The sequence below is a fragment of the Panthera tigris genome, chromosome B1 (assembly GCF_018350195.1).
Source record: "Panthera tigris isolate Pti1 chromosome B1, P.tigris_Pti1_mat1.1, whole genome shotgun sequence".
Lineage (NCBI taxonomy): Eukaryota > Metazoa > Chordata > Mammalia > Carnivora > Felidae > Panthera > Panthera tigris.
The window spans coordinates 177,422,375-177,443,186 of NC_056663.1; the positions used below are offsets into that span (position 1 = coordinate 177,422,375).

At 33.4% G+C, this 20,812-nt stretch overlaps 1 pseudogene; it reads left to right on the forward strand.

Moving 5' to 3' along the window:
* Positions 1-20,484, forward strand: part of LOC122238093 — a 33,195-nt pseudogene extending 12,711 nt beyond the window's left edge.
* Positions 20,485-20,812: the final 328 nt, after the last annotated feature.

Genomic DNA, 20,812 nt, shown 5'->3' on the forward strand with positions numbered 1-20,812 from the left:
TATACATGTATATATACATATATATGCTAAATATAATATATATGCTATATATATTGTATATACACATGTATACACATATATATGTGTATATATATGTAACATATATACACATGTATACACATATATACGTGTATATCTATCTACATAATATATATACATACACAAAATGTATTCTACAGGCATATATGCTCTAAGGTCATATACATGTATTTTTAGAGAGAAATATAGGTTATTTTTCAGCTTTATTGAGGTATAATTGACAAAATTACAGGATTTAATCAAGGCATATATCATGACAATTTTATATATGTATACTTTGTGAAAAGATTTCACATACCTAGTTAATCAACACATCCAGCACTATATCTATATATTTATCTCTATCTATATCTAACTATATATATTGGTGACAATATTCAAGTTCTAATCCCTTAACAAATTTCAATAGTACATCAACTGTAGTCACACCATCAACTATAATGTATGTTATACATTAGGTCCTCATTTATCTTATAACTGAAGATTTGTACACTTTGATTAACCTCTCCCTATTTCCCTTACCCCACAACCCCTAGCAACCACTTTTCTACTCTCTGTTTCTCTAAGTTTGACTTCTTTTTTTTTTTCTCAGATTCCACATATAAATGCAGTATTAGTCATTCCTTAGCACATTTCACTTAGTTTGTTTCCATATCTTGGCTAGTGTGAAAAAGGGTGCAATAAATATGGGAATGAAAATCTCTTCAATAACCTGTTTATATTTTCGTGTAATACATACCAAGAAGATTGATTAACGGATCATACGGTAGTTCAATTTTTAAATTTTTTTTTTTTTTAGTAATCTCAATACTGTTTTCCATGGTAGCCAAACAAATTTACATTCTCACTAGCAGTGTGCAGGGACTCCACATCTTTTCAAAGACATAATATCTCTTGTCTTTTTTATAATAGCCATTCTAACATGTATGTCATGGCGTCTCATTGTGGTTGTGATTTGCATCTCCCTGATGATGAGCGATGTTGAGCATCTTTTCATGTACCTGCTGGCCATTTGTATGTCTTCTTTAGAAAGTGTCTATTCAGGTCCTTTGACCATTTTTTTTTTTATCAAAATTTTTTTTCATTTTGTTTTTTGCTATGAAGTTGTTTGAATTCATTTCATATAGTGAATATTAACTCTGTGTCAGATATATTGTTTACAACATTTTCTCCCATTCCATAAGTTGCCTTTTCAATTTTTTGACGGTTTCCTGTGCTGTGCAGAAACTTTATAGTTTGATGTAGTCCCGCTTCCTCATTCTTTCTTTTGTTACCTTAGTTTTGTGTCATCCAAAAAATTGCCAAGAGCAATTTCCCAGAGCTTACCTGCTATCTTCTAGGAGTTTTATGGTTCCAGGTCTTACGTTCAAGTCTGTAACCTATAATTGAATTTCTTTTTGTCTATGATGTAAGATACTGGTCGAGTTTCATGCTTTTGTATGTGGCTATCCATTTGATCCAACACTATTTCTTTAATAGGCTACTATTTTTCATTTTATGTTTTTGGCTCTTATTCAAAAATTAATTGACTGTATAAATAGGGGTTTATTCCTGGATTATATACTACTCAATGCATATTCCCCTTATTCTGAGTCAAAACCTCAGCTAGAAAGTTTTCTTGGTAACAAAAAAAGAAATGCTTTCTTCCTTCAGGATCTGAATCCTTGGAAAGCTGTTTCCACTATCGAAAACGATTATACAGGGGGTACTAAAAGATGCCCCAGTGAATTCCTTAGGGTCTAAACATAGACCTCCTTGAACCCATTGAGTAGCAACAACCAAATATCCCCTTGACCAGCAGAATATATCACATTAGCCACTCTAGTGCTTTCTTCCATTGTTTATTGGTTTAGTACCATTAAGAGCCCAATATGACAAAGGGTAGTTTCAGCTTTCATATTTGTGAAAGTATAGCTGTGTTTCCTCATGGAAGCATTCCTCTCTTGGGCTCTATGATCTCCGTAAACACTGAACCTGGGATCACGGGGAAGAGAAGTAAAAATTTCTTCTATTACATGCAATCATGAGAGGTATCTTTCTCAACTTAACCTAGGTCCTGAACTCTTTATGACTGGTTATGAAGGCAAAGCCTTGTATATTGGCTGCTGGTTTCAGATTTATATCGCCTGCTATAGAAATGCATCCCTACCTCACAAAATGATATTTCCATGATTTATTCTTTGCTAACTCATACAACAGTTTTAGGGAGCTAACCAATTCTGGGTGATAGAACTAAATATTGCCTGTGATATCATGGGGTTTATTTTAGAGTGTAGGATTTGTGAATTATTCCTGTGTACAGAAGTGATATTGACCATACAACGGACATTCTACAAGTACTTATATAATGGTTCTGGGCAAGGAAAACAAATCTATACCTGGAATATGTATCTATTCTTACAGGGAGAAATTGTGCCCCACTACCTCACAATTAAAAGTATAGACTTTAATAAATCTGCTACTTGCCTGCAGATCTCCCAGGGTATTAGGCCATTTTAGGGCTCGACATTGGCTTTTGGTATCAGCATCTAATCTTCTCAGTAGTGACTGTAGCTAAATAGCCTTGGTGAAATAATTTCATGTTTTTGAATTCATGCTTAGTCACATCTCTGCCACAATGAACACTTTGTGAATGAGTCTATTAAGCAAGAACTGGGATGACTAAGAAAAACTAACATCTGAAGGATTGTATCCAACAGTTTAATATATCCCCAATAGAGTGATACCTTCTAGTGTTCATTTGTGAGAGATATAAATATCTTCACACTCTGACCCATTCTGAGATCCATTCATGTATATTTCCTTTGTCACTGATGTTCTATTGTTGTTCTGAGTACCTGATTAGGAGTCAACCAGTTATCCATGACTTATGAATCTATAGATTTTAACCAAAATACTCAGCTTGTGTTCCAAAGGGGATATATATATATATATATATATATATATATATACATCCCAAGCTTTCTGCCTACTAAGAAAATCTAATCTCATTGAAAGATATTGGAAGATAGTGTACAAATCCTGGTGGAGTAAGGAATATTCAGTAGAGTAAAATTCATTGTTTCAATAATTACATAAGCAAGGAATAGATATGAATGTCTAGACTCCAAATTAAGAAATGTGTAAAAGGGCAGCAAAAGAAACACAAATAAAGAGGAGATAATAAATATAAAAGTAAACAAATTTGAAATATAGATATTTTATAAAGGAAATATTTGCAAATAATAAATTTTCTATAAAATTTATCAATTAAATAAAACCTATAGATCTTGGGGCACTGGGGTGCCTCAGTTGGTTGAATGTGGTCAAGCCCCACATTGGGCTCTGAGCTCACAGCACAGAGCCTGTTTGAAAATCTCTCTCTCCCTCTCTCTCTGCCCCATCCCCCACTCATTCTCTCTCTCTCTCTCTCTCTCTCTCTCTCTGTCTCTTTCTGTCTCAAATTAAATACATAAATATTAAAAAAAGAAAAGAAAAACCTATAGATCTGATGAGAGAACTCATTGATCAAGCTTGGTAAAAAATAAATATCCATGAATATAAAGGGCACCCACACAAAAACACACACAGAGAAGCAAAGTTCCTTTATACATTAACAATTTAGCTTGCTGTTTAAATGCATGACTTTTGGGGTTGGAAAGCCTGTGTTTATTCTCATTACTGCCACTTTATAGTATATGGTACTTTATTATAAAAGAGAGAATAATAAAGGTAGTACAAATTTCCAAATATTTATGATGAAATACATGGAAAAATCATTTTATTATTACATATATTACTTATTTAGTATAAATTTATTAAGAACAAAAAAGATAACATGAAGAAATAAAAATATTTCAAATATATCCTTAATATCATGTTAATATTGTAATATGTCAATTATTTTAAGAAAAATTTAATGTTTATTTATTTTTGAGAGAGGGAGAGAGACAGAGAGTGAGTGGGGGAAGGGCAGAGAGAGAGAGAGAGACACAGAATCTGAAGCTGCCTCCAGGCTCTGAGCTGACAGTTCGATGTGGGGCTCGAACTCACAGACTGAAAAATCATGACGTGCACTGAAGCCAGACATTTAACCAACTGAGCCACCCAGGTGCCCCAATTATTTAAAAATATTTGTGTGTTTAGTACAATTACACTCAAAATCGTCTTTTTTTTCCCCCTTAGTTTCCTTCAAAGTTAGACAAGTAAATGGCTTATTCATACCTTGGGAAAACAAAACCACATTTCTATCTTCTACAATTAAATAAATTAATCCATAGATACATACTATTAAAAGCTTAAAATTATATACATATAAATATATAGTGTATACTGTAAAATGTTTGATACTATAAAGTATCACTGTGAGAAATATATTTCAAGTTAAATTTCATAATATATGTATAGATTTTACCACATAAAATAAAAATATTTTCTTATAATAAAACACTAATATCTGATAAAAGAAATATAAAAGTAAACATTCCCTGGAAAAATATTTGAATCATATAAACTCCTAAACTAAGAATGTAATTCACCTGGAAACAGCATTTCACCACAGGAAAAGTGTGGTTGAACAAATAAAATAGGACAAACAATAAAAAAGAGGAAACTCTGGAGAAAAAAAAATATGACTGAACTAAAAACTTACACAAAATTGTTGATGTCGTTAATAAGCAAATAAATGCAAATAAATATAAGTGAAAATTTAGTTAGTATTTATTGACAAATTAATTGATGCAGATTTAAAACATTAAATTTCTAATCTTTAAGATACACATATTCATATGTTATACTTATAAACTGCCAGGTTTCCAAAAGGGAATCTTGTCATTATGAGTCAGTTTTAAAAATGTGTTACAAAGCAATTTCATATCTAGGAATTTACTCTAAGGAGATTATAAAGGATATGAACACAGATTTAGCTAATAGAATATTCAGTGCATATTACACTGATTTTAACATATTACAAAACAGGAATCACCAATAGCTGTAAAGGTCATACATTTTAGATAAGGAAAGATTTCTGTAGGGAAAGCATGTGGAGAGATATATACACATTCAATACCCACATTCATGTGTATCATTTGTATTTACTATGAAATTCAAATTCTTTGTATGTGTGTGTGTGTGTGTGTGTATAATCTAATTAGAAAGATATGCATATATTTGCAAAGATATATATGCACTCAAATACAAATATATATAAATATATATGTATATACACAAATGTATGCACACAAAGGTAATTATAAATACACACAACTACCACATGTGAATGAAATCATATAGTATTTGTCTTTCTCTGACTGACTTATTTTGCTCAGCATAATACTCTAGCTCCAAAAAGTGAAGCAAACAATCATAAAGGGAAAAAAGAGAGAGGCAAACGAAACAACAGAGCCTCAATTATAGAGAACAAAGCAATCGTTGCCAGAGGAGAGGTGAATGGGGGGATGGGTTAAATAGGTGATAGGGATGCACTTGTGATCAACACTGGGGTGACGTATGGCAGTGCTGAATTATAAATTGTATACCTGAAATTAATATTACACTGTATATGGTAAATAATGGAATTTAAATAAAAATTTAAAAAAATAAAAGAACAAAACAAAGAAACAAAATTTTGCAAGAAAAAACACATTAATAAACTACATATCAATTAGTAAAATTAAACTGAATTTATAATTTAAATACTGTAAAAAAGGAACCTAGAAAACACTTAAATTGTTTCTACATAAAGACAAGATTAAAAGAAAACTATTTAAATTAGAGAAAATCTAAAACCTTAAAAAATCCAGAAGATAAAATCAGTAGTATCTAGGCATTGAAAGAGCAATGCAAATATATTAATTTAATGCATATTGGTGGGAAATTGATGGAAAGTTTCTGTATTTTTGAAATAATCTTCAATGAATCTAAAATCCCTTAATCAAGGAAACATAGCAGAATATAGGATATTACAAAGAAATCTTCCAGCTGTGCCCAAAACTGTCACTTGGACCAATGCTCTTTGGATCGGATGTGTGTCTTCTTTAACAGGAAAAGATAAATTCCTTCAGGCTTTTGCTCAAGAACCTGAAAAAGACTGAAAAATAATTTTATAGGTCTACAAATATGTATTTGCATGTAATCTTAAGTTTCTCTTTTAGAACACTATTTATATACTAACAATTTTGGACAATAGAAGATAATTTTTATTTAGATAATTATAAACATAAATAGAATAGAAAACTAAAAGTCCATTGTAATAATGGTATTAAAATATTGAATGATCTTGGGATGTTGTTGCTATTGTAGTGTGAAAGCAATAAATAGTATGAGATATTTAAAATATATACATATGTATATATACTTATATAGGTCGTGTTTGTGTATGTTTTAGTATCGTTAGAAAGAAATCTATTAAATTTTATTATGAGCTTTCTGTTGTCAGAATACAAATAACTATGACTTTCAATATAATGTTAAAATCACTTTACAGATTTAACTTTTCACCATTGTATGAAATATTATGACAAGATAACTGAACAGTGGCCAAAGAGATTTAGTTAAATCAATAAATAAAATCACCAAATGCAATGGAAGCCCGCATTATGACTAGAATTTTTATGGTATATACATAGAGATTCAGATTTTTACTGAAAAAGTGTTATATTTGCAATGAGAGAAGGTTTATAAGATAGAAATTTTGTCAAACGAACATTGTTTTGACTACAAGAAGGGCAATGACGACAGAGAGGTGACTTTGTCTAAGGATTGCTTTTAGCTCATTCATTGGAGTAAATTTTCCCAGTAACATCACTGAGCCCAAATATAATATGGATTATATAGAACTGTAGAACTGTAAAATAGAAAATGCCCTTGGCAATTGTTAAATAAGACAAAACAGTTTTTTATAAGTAAGAAATATGTTAACTATACTCAATAGTATACATAATAAATAGATAATAAAATTAAAGTAAATAAGAAATATCATAACAAAAATCTGACTTTACAAAGGGAGTTTAATTAAAGAAAGCAACATTCTTTGCAACTGATAGACTTTGGGGGTGAAAGTAGCCTAGAAACACTAGTAGCAGCTAAGAGCTAACAACTAGTGTGTACTCAGTGAGGATTGATTAAGTCATTCTTCAAAATTACTCTGAGATGAATACGACTTCTACCCATTACTTCTACCCTTATATAAGATAGAGGACAAAGAGGCACAGAAAACCTAAGTCATTTGCTCACATTTTCACAAGTAGGAAACGGTGGGATACAGGATTTGACCTAGAGCTTCTGCTTCTGAAGTAATATTTTTCTTTATAAAATAAGATTTGGTAATAAGTGAAAGCGTATGCACAGATTAAGTTTATAATATACTGATTAACATAGAGCAAGACATGTTTTTAGAATCTACAATTGTGGAATTTTGGTTTGATTTGAAAAGCTCCTAATGTAAAATTTTAAGAGGTCCCATAGTGTTTCTATATAAAATCTTGTCATTAAAATTTACACCATGTCATTTTTACTTTTGTCCCTTTTTTCTAAATTGAAGTTAAATAGGAGTTAACTTTAAGGTCTACTTTCTGATTAAACACCAACTTTAAAACAAGGACACTACCTAAAATGTTTTAAAACTTTTTTTTTTTTTTCATTCAGACACTTCAGGGCTTCCACCAAAATATAAAGAAAATAAATCCCTTTAAAACCATTTTATTACATAAAACAAGTTTTAGAGAAGAAACACTGACTGGTTGCAGAGAGACATTAAATGTGCCTCTCAAAGTACATCACACTCACACACACACACACACACACACACACACACACACTCACACACACACACCACCATATTCTCTAAGTTCAGAATAAGTTCAGATAAATGAATGCCTGTCATTGAAAGAGCTTCCTAGTATCAGGCCTGGCTGTTTTGGGGACTATGAAGGAGAATCAAGCTGGGCTACACATTGGGATCGCTGCCAAATGAATGACATTTCCTGAGAACATAGGCAGAATTTTAAGAAGCTGCCTTGTCCTTCCTAAACAGTTGGGTTAAAGGGTATTAAAAAAAATAAAAAGAAAGAAAAAAAAAGAAGAAGAAAAAGACACAGTCAACCTGCTGGGGAGACAAAAGAAAAAAAGCCAACATATCTTTAAACTTAACTGAGCTGAGAAGAAGCTATATGGCAAGAAGCAATTTATTACACAGATTTAATGTTTTGACTTTTTTTGGTCATTTTCAGTTGGAAGAAAGCTAAGTATTTTCTGTATTTTGGCTGTTTACAATTTAGAAAAATACATGAATAAATATATGGCCAAAGGAATTGACTGGATTTGGTCTTATTCTCACTAAAATTATGTAGAAGTACAGTGGAGACTAAAATATTTTTAATTTTTAAAATAGAGTACTATCAGAAAAAAAATGAAGTGACAACAGGACATTAGAGCTTTGACATCTGAATTGAAAGCTGAAATCTCATAGTGACGAGGGCAGGAGAAGTTTTACACATTCAAGGCACAGTCCCCACTGAACTTCTTGCATAAAGTTGAGAGCCCATAAGGAATTCATTTACTGAGTGCCCGAAGGGTAGCATAGAGAAAAGGCATTCCTAGAAGTTATAAAGTTTTATAATTGTCTAGATTTGAAGAAAGACATGAGTCTTTATACAGACATGCATGATGAGTCTAAAGTAAGATATTAAAAAATAAAATTCATATTTTCAAAGAGATATTAGCAGTGACTAGAGATAATACATGGATTATGTATAAATGTGTTAATAAGGTTGGCCAAAGAATTCTCATCAAAAACTTAAAGAAAATATTCATTAAACTAGAATTCTATACCCAGATCAGTTATCTTTCAGGAATGAAGAGTTATATACAGATATTTCAGAATAAAAAGTGAGTATCACTCATGGGTCCACCAGATAAATTGCTAAAGTACATAAATCCAGCAGGAAAAATTGAAATGCATGTAGCATGTATAAAAAAATTGGTAAATCTTTGGTGAATATAATTAATCATTGACTGAATAAAAATAGAAGGTTTTATTTAAAGTTGAAAACATAAAGGGCTTCAAATTCCAGATAGCATAGCTGGAAGGGAGGAAATTGTCGAAGCATTCTAAAAGTCCTTTATTTTTTCATAGGGAGATAAGAGATATTGATTACATTAGGACTTGGTAAAATCAAGTTCACAAGTTAAAAATTAAGAGGTTGCTGCTAAATGATTATTAAAGGAGTGCATACCTTTCAAAAAGTAGATAACAGAGCTTATCAATAGAATTCAAGGAAGAAAGGGGTAAGAAATTGAAAATATACAAAAATAAAATTTTTAAAAACTTTAAAAATAATTTGTCAATAAATTATATTAAAAATGCTTTAAAATTTTGTCTGAAATAGGTGATAACAAAATAAACAATTAAAAAAAAACCAAAAACATTTGAAACCAAGCCCAGAAACCAAAAGATCACTAGAAATAACAAATGAAGTGTGTGTAAAACTTTTCTGGGAAAAGTATGACATTTTCTTGAAAGAAATAAAAGTGGATCTAAAATACATGGAGACCGGCACATTTTCAAGCCATCAGTATCCTCTAGTAATCCAAATAATTTCATACAGAAATTGACAGAATATCCTGAAATTTGTGAGTATGAATAAATCATCAAGAACAGCTACAGTGATTTTGAAAAAAGCAAGAGAACATTTGGGGATTGAACTCTCAATTACTTTTTCAAAAAATGTATATAGAAAATAGCAAAAGTGTTCTCAGATTGGATGGTAGTTTAATCTTCATATTTGACATTAAAATCTTTGTACTGAACTCTATTATAGGAACAGTTCACAATTTAAACTGAAAAGATTTCAATATTGTTAGTTTTAAATTGTTTTTACTCCTTTGTAGATAATTACAGTAAGTATACATTAGGAAAAGAACACACAAAAATAGAACTATCAAAATAATCCCTCATTTCAAATTGTACCTATTCAACTGTGGTTGCTTACCTACACCATTTAATTTCAGTAAGCTTATTTAATAACAAACAAACAAACAAACAAACAAATGAAACAAGTAAATTCATTCCCAAATACTTCATTTGAGTAGACAACTGGTGATTATGTTTGAGAAAGCCAATTTAAAGGTTTCAAAAGCATCACATTCTTACAATAGTTTATATTTTCTTCCCTTTTATAGAGAATCTTGAAGAGGCAGTATTTTACCAAATCAGGAATTAAAGACCTATTCCATGCTCCTAAATTCAATGAAATTTTTAAATATTGGAGGAGCACATCCCACTCTTGATTTTAGCTCAGATCATGACCTCACAGTTCTTGAGCTCAAGCCCCACATCAGGCTCTGCACTGACGACACAGAGCCTGCTTGGGATTCTCCGTCTCTGTCTCTGTCTGTGTCTCTCTCTCTTGCTATCTACCCTTTGCCCACTCACACTCGCTCTGTCTCTGTCTGTGTCTCTCAAAATAAATAAATAAACAGAAAAATCTTTCTTAAAAAATAATGGATATTTTGCTGAAAACTTTAAAGGGAAAAGTGTCTTTGATATCCAAAACTTTCAGAAGCCACTTCCTGAATCTGTGTGTATTTTTACATGATTTCTAGTCTCAGGGTTATATCTCTGTTTGTATTCTTCAGTCCTTGAGTGTTACCTCTGTCCAGCAATGTGAAACCAGCTCTTCAGGAGTTACAGAAGAAAGTCATTTATACCAATCATGAGTGGATGTGTTAAATTCTAGTAAAATCACTACTGTTTTTATTGTGGAGCTTGTGTGAGGGATAAACCATTGGGTGTATCATGCAGTGTGGAAGCCACCACCCTCACAAAACTTCTGCTCTCTTTCCTCCTCTTCCTTTTATTCTCACAGATAATTCTGGTCTCTGAGTTTATTTTCTGTTATGTAGCACAGTCTTCTCCTTTAACAAGGCCCTCTTGTTTTCTACCTTTTTGACTGAACATTTCTTGTAGTTGCCTCCCCTAAAAATATAAATATATAAGTTATGGAGTATACAAAGCTGATAAGCCCTGAGGAGAGAAAAAAAAACAATAGAAAAGGAGAAGGATGAGCCTGGAAGAGGGGTGGTTGTGGTTTACAAGAAGGAGACAGACCTCCATGAGTTTTCTGTTCAATTTACAGATAGACACAAGTAATTCCTAAGCAGCTTGAACCAGGACTCTATCGCTACCTCTCTTCAAATTGTTTATTTTATGATTTTAACATCAATCACCAGCCTTGTTCTCTAAGACTTTGTTGTTTACTAACCTTTGTCATAGTCATTTTGAAATTTAGGTTTCTGGTACAACTATTTTCTTGGCTCAAGATCTTGGTTGCTGGCATTCTTCATAGCCTTTGTCACAGCTCTCAATCTGAAACTTTACTCTTCAGTACCCCGTTCCTCAATGAGTCACTCAAATAGTGTCTGTTTAGCCCAACTCCCAGGGAGTGAATCACACACATCCAAATATGTGATGTAGACTCTTTCAAAGTCATCACTCTGAGATGAAATGATAATTTTAATGATACAATAATGTTCAAGATGTTTGGGAACTCTCCTTTGAGACTGTCTTCAGAAATCTGGTATAGTCTCTTGATTATATGCAGTGATGATGAAGCTCTTAACATTCATATATCTAATGACAGATATGTATTAACTTGTAGAGATATATCTATAACATTGAGCATATCCTTTGAAAAGATGTTCAGTTTTAGGGAATTAAAAAATGTATTCTGACCTGCATTTGATAAAATGAAAAACACTGGTTTGCTTAATGGGGAGGACGGGGTATATGAAATTTTAATTTTTTGGAAGAAACAGCATAAACTGAGATTGTATCATTGTATTGTTATGCATACTATTTTAAGACCACCAAAAATATTTTATTGATGTTTTAATTAATTGATATCATGATTAAGTACTATAAAGAAGTGAAGAAAAACTAGGTTTAGAAATATAAAATTCTTTTAACAACCTAGTATATATGAAAGCTTACTATTGGAGAGGTACTTGCTTTAAGAAATGTATATATATATATTTACTCTTAACTTTAATTCTTTCATCTTTCAGTGAGGCAAACAGCAAAATCCATTGGTCGTTTAGAAAATATAAAATACAGAAATTTTCATTAACATATAGAAAGTTATATAAAATACTTATATTTGCAAATACATACAGAAATGAAATGACTTTTTAAATCCTTGAAGTAATTTTCAATACCAAGCCTTGAATTTAGAATCAACTTTTAATGGACATCCAACTCAACATAATAATTCTCATTTTGAAAATAACTTGTCAATTATTTTGTCATTCCTGTGGTTACACTGTGTTTATGTCAACTACATCACATTAAAGAATTATGTATATGAGCAATCATTCTGTCATTCATAAGTTGTTTCTTTGGAACTACATTATTGAAGCAGTAACTATAATTAGGTTTTACAGTTTAGGGAGAGGCCAACTTAAGAGCGTGTTCCCAGATTGTTATGGCTTCAGAACATATCTTGCCACGGGATCATAGCTAAGCAAGATACAAGAGTTTCAACTTCAAATATGGATATGTACTGCTTACCTCCTGGGGCACTCTTCACATCATATTCGAGAGAGAAAGCATACTGTAAGGGAAGGATGGTAAGATCTCCAAATTAATTATATCATTCAAGAAAAAGAAAGAAACAATGCACACACACACACACACACACACACACACAGAATCCTTATGTCTCCTTAGGAAGTCTCTTAACCACCAATTCTTGTCCCTCCAATGTTGCTTTTCTGGATCGATGTGCCCCTTGCAATTTCCTTAGTTGACAGTCCTCTAATCCAACTGTTTATGAAATTTAGATCACTGCTTCTGCTAGCAAACACATTTTAAATCCATTATATACCTGTTGAATTCTGTTGCCCAACCCTTATCACCATTATCCTCCCCCACTCCCCCTCTCAACATTATGGGCAATGAATTGGGTGATTTGTTGCTTTTCCTCACAACCTTGTTTGTCGGGGAACAGGAGTAGTTACTTTATATTTTCTAGACTTTTTTTTTTTTTCTTGAGACAGAACTGGTAGTAGATATGCAGATGAGGGTATTTGGAGGAATATTGATAAGATTGGTAGAAGCACCGGGAAACAATAGGAGCATTGAATTGATTTATGTGGGTGGGGTAGTGGAGGTAGGTCTTGTTTTGTTTTGTTTTGTTTTATTTTGTTTAATAGTCATAGGGGAACTAAAAAAGAAAGTATGTGAGATATTTATCCAGGCCAAATATTTTTGGACAATTAGTAAGAAACTTATTGTTGCTACTGTATCTACGGTAGCTTGTTTCCTAGACCTTTACGTTTTTTTTCAGATTACCTCCTTTTATTCAAAATGGGAAGGAAATGGTCCCTAACATGTTTCACAAATTGTTATTGCCTTTTATTCTTCTAGTTTACTGACGTGGCATCCAGCGACACTTAACACATTTTAAGTGTCTAAAAAAAAAGACTTTAACTTAGAAGTGATAGAGTGGATTCTCCAACACCATTTGCTAAATGCATCTCTTGAAAGGTCTTGCAAAAGTTAAATCCTGTCAGGTACACGGAATACATTTGTAAACAACTTACCTTTACTTCCTTTAGGTAGGTAGACTTCCAGCTTCATCTAGTGGCTTCAGAAGCATTTTCTTTTCTTTTTTTTTAATGTTTTATTTATATTTGAGAGAGAGAGAGAGAGAGAGAGAGAGAGAGCAAGTGAAGGGGGGATGCTGAGAGACGGAGACAGAATCTGAAGCGGGCTACAGGCTCCGAGCTGAGAGCTGTCAGAACACAGCCTGATGCGCGGCTAGAACTCACGAACTGTGAGACCATGACCTGAGCTGCAGTTGGAAGCTGAACCAACTGAGCCACCCAGGTGCCCCGTCTCAGAAGCATTTTCATTTGCAGAGTTGCACCTTATAGCTCTTACTATTAATCACCCCCACAGCTTCACCGAACAAAAATAGATTTATTACTTCCAGACATCTCGATCCCGTTCATGTCACTATCTTCCTTTTTAAATCAGAATTTTCAGTTGAAGACAAAAAATATCCTAACATAGTGACTAATGTCACATATAGAATTAGAAGGAAAAATCTATGTGCCAAAAACTATACCCATGAACTATTATGATATAAAGAACTGTCTACTAGTGAGTGTAAGTACATATATTTCTGTAAATCTATGCTTGTGTGTGTGCCTACACGAGTGTAAATATATATATTTATATATAAACATGCTGATATGCTTGAAAAGAAGTAGTCTCAGAGAAGAAAGAGATACAATGTGCGAGCTATTCAGTTTGTCCATTGCATGCCTATATGTATATGAAAGGAAGCACTATTAATAGTTATACCAAGACAGTAAGTATAAACCAATACTGCCCCTGGAAAAACACGATACATGTTTAGGTGCACACACACATCACAGATTGTGCATATTAATGTGGATTTGTGCTAAGCCTTTCTTTCAGTTTGTTCTTTCCAGACCAATGGTATGTATATGCTGTTTCCCATTTAGTGATTGTACTGACAGCCCATGAAAGTATAACTCGTGACTTCCCATAGCTGAGCTCATGTTGTTATAAACCTGGCAGTTCCACTACCTCATTCAATATACCTCAAATAGTAATAGCTCAATAAAGCCAGAGATTTGGAAGTGTTTATATCTATAGATTATATAGATGAATTTTACACGGTTGTTTGGGCTTTTATTAAGTATGGTTTGATATATGCTTCAAATAAACCCCTGCCTGTAAACCTCTGGCAGTAAACTAAAAACACATTTACTAAATAGAATCAACTGTGTGTTTCTTTTTATGCAATATTTTTCTCCAAGCCTCTTTCTTTTTCATAATGTTAGTTTACAAAGGGGTAAATTGACATTAACTGTTTTGCAAGTTCAAGGGCTAAGAGGATGTGTTTGAACCTGTCTTTCTAAGAAGGACTAAGTGGAATAGATTGGACTTGAACAGCTGGTCCTGAAAGATGAAGATCACTAGGGTCATTACGAAGAAAAAGAGAGGGCATGTGTGATCAATATTACCAGTTGCTAAAATCTTTCTCAGTCACATTGTTTACTTGCTTTGAGTGATGAAAGATAAGAGGTGTAAAAGTAAAATAATTCTATGACTATATATATATATATATATATATATATATATATATTATATATATATATATATTACTTTATATATTAAAGTTGTGATCAGCTTTGCCGAGTCTCAAATACTTTGTCAGCTGAAAATCATCTATATATGATGATGTGTGTATGGACAATTCTATTGCTGAATCTAAGAATAAATATATTTCACCTCTATCTCACACATATATGCACACATATAGAATATATATTACACATATAGACTTATATTTTTGCTTCATATATATGCATGTTAACATATACACTTCTGTTAACATATACACAGAAGTGTATATGTGTGTTATACACATATATATAAAATATATGATCTAAGGAAATAGAAAGTACAGTTGCTCTCATTTTACTCTTTTAAATACTCAGGAGGTAATTAGATAAGTAGAGTTTGCATTTATGCATTTAAATAAAGAATGACTGATTCCAATGTTTCAAATCTGATAAAGAGCTGTTATTTGAAATTAATTATCTTTTTATTATATCTGTTTGACTTCTAAAATACTCTCAATATATTGTGTCTCAGGCTATAATTAGAATAGGGTCTCAATTATTTGTAGATGGATGGATAGAGAATGGATAGTTGAGTTAATGGCTGATTGATAGATACAAGAACCACACTTGTTCCACCATCTTGTGAAGAATCTATCAACACACTCTGACTTGTGTGAACACTTGTACACTTTGTAAATGGTCCTCCCTTGAGGTCTCTGCAGCTAGTTGTCCTCTTTGCCTCCAAGTGACTTTCTGACCTGGCGTAATGCTATGCACTGAGTAGGAAAGCAATAACTTGTCTATTCAACCAATGTACTTCCAAATTTGAGAGCTATGACCTGGAGATTTGCATCAGTTTGATAGGAAGACTAAGCCAACTCTGTAGAAGTGCTTTTTCAGTCCTTATTTTTTTTTCCATTTTATTTGATTTCTATTTTGCAAATGATCCTGATTTGCTTCAGCGTTCCTTCTTCCCCTTTCTGGGAAGTGTACATCTGCTCCTGACATCTGTCTTCTATCTTCCTTTGTAAATTATGAAGTGATGCCAACTCCTTTTATCAACAAATTACCCTTAGAAGCATTTAGAGGCTATAATGATTCTTTGATTTTCTTTGATTCTTTATGAATTTGCAAAATGACTTGATGCTTATATTAGCTTTGTTTGTCCTTTCTTTTTCCATATTTAATATTTATAGTTGGCAGGCCCAGATGGTGTACTTTGTTATGTCCTGAAATGTTGCTATTTTTTTCATTCCTTAATTACAGGAATGTCAGTCTGTAATATCCCCAGCCTCCGTCTCTAGTTGACATTGTAGATTTCACATTTGTTGTATTATTTGTTGAACTGACTGAATGTTTGACACTGTGAAATATACAGTAATCTTTCCCTAACCTTGCTGCTTTTCCTTGTTTGTCTACATTGACCATTTGCCTCTGCTGTTAGATGATACCCTCAATTTGTTGCATTTTTTAAAGTTTTGCAGATATTTTAGACATTGATAACTCTTCATAAACAAGACACTGCGAAATGAGAAAAATAAAACAATTTGCGTTGCGGGGTAGCAGCCAGAGACATTGTAGAAAAGTATACAAACAGTTTTTTTGGAGCTCTAGAAGTGCCCTTATAATTTGGTAGAGAAAAAGTACACGAATTCATTTCACATTTTACAAAGTCTGTATCTTTTAGGAATGTAGTTCATAAAACCATATAGTGATAGGCCTCATTCATATAATTAAAAGTACCAGTGATTTCTTCTCAGAAATGTATTTAATTTTGTTTATTAAAATTTTGAGCAACATCATCTTTCTGCTCAATCAGTGGCGAATTCTTACAACTCATTTTCCTAAGAAGGTTCAATAAAATGTACAAGGACTTCGCATATTAACATCTTAAGTTACATAGCAGACTTCCACAATAGCTTTTTATTCCCCAACTCTGCTTACATTTTCTGAATGCTAACAGGAACTATAATGCAAAGTATTTCTTTCGAATTAATTTAATTTAGCATATCAAGAACTACTAAAAATATCTTCTTAAAAAATGAGGTATATTTTTTGATATGCTAGCATTCTTTCAAAAATTTCCTGAGAGACAGACCTAGAAATAGAAGTATCCTATTCATATAACAGTCCCACTTTGGGCAGCAAAGTCAGTACTTTGTCCTTGCATTCAACAGCACATGACATTACATGAATTTCTCAACTACAACACCTGACAGTGTCAGCCACCTTTTAAAAAGACATTTGTATGGGCACCTGGGTGGCTCAGTCAGTTAAGCGTCCGACTTCGGCTCAGGTCATGATCTCACGGTTCATGAGTCCGAGCCCCCTGTCGGGCTCTGTGCTGACAGCTCAGAGCCTGGAGCCTGTTTCAGATTCTGTGTCTCCCTCTCTCTCTGCTCTTCCCCGACTCATGCCCTGTCTCTCTCTCTCTGTCAAAAATAAATAAACATTAAAAAAAATTAAAAAATAAATACATAAAAAGACATTTGTAGCATCACTAAAGACTGTGTTTCTCCTATCCCACAGAAAGCCCAGTGCGCATCTCAGAGGGTGCTACATGACCTTTTGCCTTTTATGTCCATTTCATTATATTTCTTTCTAATTTCAATTTAGAACAAAGGATATACAGCATTCTAAAACTATTGGATTCAAGGAATGGCTGGATTGATGACCTATTTCCAAATTGGCATTTGACCTTATTATGTAATTTAGAATATGTGAAGGCAAATCATATTTTTATTAACAGTGCCTATACAAGCAGCACATTGCATTGAACACTGACCCAATGGCAGACAAAGCATTGCAAACAGCTGCCTGTGTCCATGTTCTATCATACGTGCATATCCATGTGCACATTCATATGCCATTGCCTATGTTGTATTTACACACACACACACACACACACACACATACACATTTAAGATATTCCACATGAAAGAAAGGACTTGGGGCTAATTATAAAATAGATCTAACAAAACCGGAACACCTTTTCTTATTAATTTTGTTTAAATGTTTATTTATTTTTGAGAGAGAGAGAAAGGCAGAGCATGAGCTGGGGAGGGGCAGAGAGAGAGGGAGACACTATATATATATATATATATATATATATATATATATATATATATGTAACTAGTAACAAGTAACAAGTGGCTACCTGTAAGTAGCGCTGACCTTCTTGTGCTACTTTCATTGTTTCATTGTTTAAATGTTTCTTAGCACTAGTTACAATGTTTTTTCTTCCAAACCAGCCAGTTCCATAACCTGAGCACTGGTGACATTCTGTTCTCACATCTAAATATATGTCTTCGTTGCTATGTGTTTACTCTGTAAAATGTGTCCTACTCTGAAATATAGTGTCCTTCCCATGAAATCTGAAACTTACATAATAGGTGGTTTATGAGTTAAATAGGTTAGGACAGAGAATGCTTTTGGAGTAAGGAAAGGAGGTCAGAAAATGTAAAGAAACCAGGTCAGATCACGAAGACTCAATTTCTGATATAAAGTCTCTTACTTAACATTTTCATCCTTATCGTCCACCACAAAGTACTAACATAAAATCAGGGACTTCTTTCATAGACTCCCAGTGTCTCCTAGTTTACTAACTTCTTTGTTACTAACCTTTCATATTAAAGTTTGTAAACTTTCATATTAAAATGTCTTTTATTGAAACCCTATTTTTTCACAGCCATTAATATTTTTACTGCTTTTCCACCATTTGCGTGGATACCATCAGATCTGTATAACTTTCCATTCACACAGGAATTCTCCATTTTGATAAACCACTCCCAGTTCTTTGAAAATCATGATCAGGGGAGATGTGACCATATAATAGCTTCATGATGATGACTTTATTCTCTCTCTTAGGATAAACTACTGGATACGATTTTCTTCTCCCCATCTTACCTAATATTTTTGTACAGACTTTCAGGTAGTCCAGTGTTCATAAGTTTCAGAATCCATGCATGTTGAAAATATAGTTGTGCATAAAGTGTCCATATTGTTTTTTATGATGATACTAAACAAAATCATTTGTCATGTGCAATGGGAAAAAAAAAATTGTTTTATCTCAAATGGTCATAATATTAGGCTGGAAAAGGAGAAAATGGCAAGAAGAAAGACTAAAACTTACTGAGAACCAAGTGCTGTGCATGGGTGTTCCAGGGCTTTATGTGTTTGAGATCATTTAATCCAACAGGAACTCTATTTGACTGTTTTAATATATGGACAATGGGTGGTACATATCCATTGTTAACTAAATCTGAGGTTCTTTGCTCTCCCTCGGATTGAAAGATTTAACTTATTCTTGCTTTCTTACATATTGAGGAAAAAAAATCTCAATGTAACTTTACACGAGTTAAAATTATTTACATTGGAGCCCAGAGCCTCAGAGCCCCAGCAGGTTGCTACTGGAGTCCCAGCCGTCACCCATCTCTTCTTTCCTTTCAACCTGACAGATGGCACTGCACTCTGTCCTTCACTAAGTAGCTCTTGGTGGGTAGAGGGGCTGCAGTAAAGCCCACCGAGCGAGTCAAGCTGCTGCTGCAGGTGCAGTATGCAAGCAAGCAAATTGTCACAGATAAGCAATACAAGTGTATTGTAGACTGTGTGGTTCACATCCCCAGGGAGCAGCTGGTGTCCTTCTGGCATGGTAACCTGGCTAATGTCATCAGCTACTTCTCCACCCAGCCTCTCAATTTTGCCCTCAAAGGTAAACATAAGCAGATCTTCCTGGGTGGTGTGGACAAGAAAACCCAGTTTTGGTGCTACTTTGCAGGGAATCTGGCATCAGGTGCTGCCCCTGGGACTGCTTCCTGGTGTTTTGTGTATCCTCTTGATTTTGCCCATACCCGATGTGAGCAAACTTGGAGCTGAAAGGGAATTCAGAGGTCTTGATGACTGCCTGGTTAGGATCTACAAATCTGATGAGATTGAGGGACTGTACCAAGGCTTTAATGTGCTTGTGTAGGGGTATTATCATCTACTCAGCTGCCTACTTTGGTATCTATGACACTGCTTCCAGATCCCAAGAGTACTCCTGTCTTCATCAGCTGGATGATTGTACAATCTGTTACAGTGGTTTCTGGGTTGACTTTCTATCCATTCGACACTGTTCATGGCCACCTGATGATGCAGTCAGGGCACAAAGGAACTGGCATCATGTACAAAGGCATGCTTGACTGTTGGAGGAAGATTGTTCATGACGAAGGAGTGAAAGCTTTTTCCAAGGGTGCACAGTCCAGTGCTTTCAGAGGAATGGGTCGTGGTTTCGTACTTGTCCTGTATGATGAAATCATGACGTTCACCTAAGATATTTTCCAGTTGTTTTTTTTTGTTGTTTTTTTTTTGTTTTTTTTTTTACCCCGTGAACGTGCGTGTTGAATTATCTAACATTTCTTGAGCATTCTTGACATACTGGTGGCAGTCCATTTATCAATGGACACTGTTTACTGGTTGAAAATGGAAAGCAATAATATTCATCTGACCAGTTTTCTCTTAAAGCCATTTCCATGATGATGGGACTCAATTATATTTTTTTGATTTCAGTCACTCCTAGTAAGTAACTATGAAGAAATAAAAAAAATATCTGAAATATAAAAACAAATAAATAAAATTGTTTACATTGGACATATTTTTT